Source organism: Perkinsus marinus, assembly GCF_000006405.1.
Source record: "Perkinsus marinus ATCC 50983 genomic scaffold scf_1104296966226, whole genome shotgun sequence".
In the NCBI taxonomy this organism is placed as follows: domain Eukaryota; phylum Perkinsozoa; order Perkinsida; family Perkinsidae; genus Perkinsus; species Perkinsus marinus.
This window is the reverse complement of record NW_003204003.1, coordinates 6,486-8,849: the sequence shown is the minus strand read 5'-3', so window position 1 is coordinate 8,849 and position 2,364 is coordinate 6,486.

Below are 2,364 nucleotides of genomic sequence, written 5' to 3'. Positions count from 1 at the left end.
CCGGAGGATGACACTAAACACGTGTGATCCTCGGCCAATGTGATGGGGCCAACCTCACACGGAACGTGAGGTGCCACACCACATCGCCAGGGTGGGTGGGAGGTTGGAAAAGGGACGACAAATAACTGAGGCGAAGGTGGGATGTAACCCAACATCCTAGAAGAACTTTGAATCACTGCTAAATAACGCTAGGTGTTGTGTCGACACAACGTGTCTGTCCCTTCACACACGCCGGTGACCGTCGCCGAGTAAACTGGCCCAACGAGTTGACCACGATTATTCAAATAATCAGTGGATAGTCTATACGTATGATGAGATCCTTATTCTAACTAATCTCGAAGTTTTTGAGTGAAGATTCAGGGCATTGATTATCTGCGTTAGGGACTTCGTTCTTAGCTTTTTGAATCGCTACGTCTATCGCTCATGATGGACGGTCCATCGAAGGGAGAGTTTAAACCCGATGGTTTCTACCAGCTGTGTTATACCCCTGATGGATGGAAGTACATATGCCACTTTTGCCAACGTCCACTCGAAGCGTTTGGCATTTGGAACAGCTGGAAGGCACGACAACATCTCAGCAGGCATCATCTTCATTGGGTCACGGCCAAGTTGGCCGGGCCAACTGGCCCTCAACAATGTCCCAAATCAACACTGAAGTCGTATATATCGAAGTTTTGGGCTTCCAAACCGTTGGATAACTAAAACAGAGTCAGATTTCGTGAGAGTAATGTTCGATGATAAGCGCGCTATAGAGAGACTTGTGGAGAAGCGCGCGCCCAGGGTGGGAAAAATCGCTCACACGGCTGGAACACTGCTTTTGCACTTTACTATGGACATTTAAGAACACTGGGATAAATATGATCGCTTTATGAGTATGACCCGTAGTTTACACTGCTCATGGAGAGAAAAACGAGGTGTTTTCGCATTTTTCCCAAGGGAAAAACTGGCAGTTTTTCCGGGAACGGGAAAGTGGGAAATTTCCCAAGGGAAACTTTTCCCATTTTCCCAATGGACAAACCCTGCGAGCCATAGACCCTCAGCAGTGTCTCAACTATATCATATACATTAATCGGGTTGCAATTCCGGAATCAAGTATCACTTGTAGAGTATCGGTAACTATATTTGATAGTCTGAAGCCGAGTCATAGACCCTCAGCAGTGTCTCAACTATATCATATACACTAATCGGGTTGCAATTCCGGAATCAAGTATCACTTGTAGAGTATCGGTAATTGTGCTTGGTGATCTGGAGCCGAGCCATAGACCCTCAGCAGTGTCTCAACTATATCATATACACTAAACGGGTTGCAATTCCGGAATCAAGTATCACTTGTAGAGTATCGGTAATTGTGTTGGATAGTCTGAAGCCGAGTCATAGATCCTCAGCAGTGTCTCAACTATATCATATACACTAATCGGGTTGCAATTCCGGAATCAAGTATCACTTGTAGAGTATCGGTAATTGTGTTTGGTGATCTGGAGCCGAGTCATAGACCCTCAGCAGTGTCTCAACTATATCATATACACTAAACGGGTTGCCATTCCGGAATCAAGTATCCCTTGTAGAGTATCGGTAATTGTGTTTGGTGATCTGGAGCCGAGTCATAGACCCTCAGCAGTGTCTCAACTACATCATATACACTCATCGGGTTGCAATTCCGGAACTAAGTATCACTTGTAGAGCATCGGTAATTGTGTCTGGTGCTCTGAAGCTGAGTCATAGACCCTCAGCAGTGTCTCAACTATATCATATACACTCATCGGGTTGCACTTCCGGAATCAAGTATCACTTGTAGAGCATCGGTAATTGTATTTGATAGTCTGAAGCCGAGTCATAGACCCTCAGCAGTGTCTCAACTATATCATATACACTAAACGGGTTGCCATTCCGGAATCAAGTATCACTTGTAGAGTATCGGTAATTGTATTTGATAGTCTGAAGCCGAGTCATAGACCCTCAGCAGTGTCTCAACTATATCATATACACTAAACGGGTTGCCATTCCGGAATCAAGTATCACTTGTCGAGTATCGGTAATTGTATTTGATAGTCTGAAGCCGAGTCATAGACCCTCAGCAGTGTCTCAACTATATCATATACACTAAACGGGTTGCCATTCCGGAATCAAGTATCACTTGTAGAGTATCGGTAATTGTATTTGATAGTCTGAAGCCGAGTCATAGACCCTCAGCAGTGTCTCAACTATATCATATACACTAAACGGGTTGCCATTTCGGAATCAAGTATCACTTGTAGAGCATCGGTAATTGTATTTGATAGTCTGAAGCCGAGTCATAGACCCTCAGCAGTGTCTCAACTATATCATATACACTAATCGGGTTGCACTTCCGAATCAAGTATCACT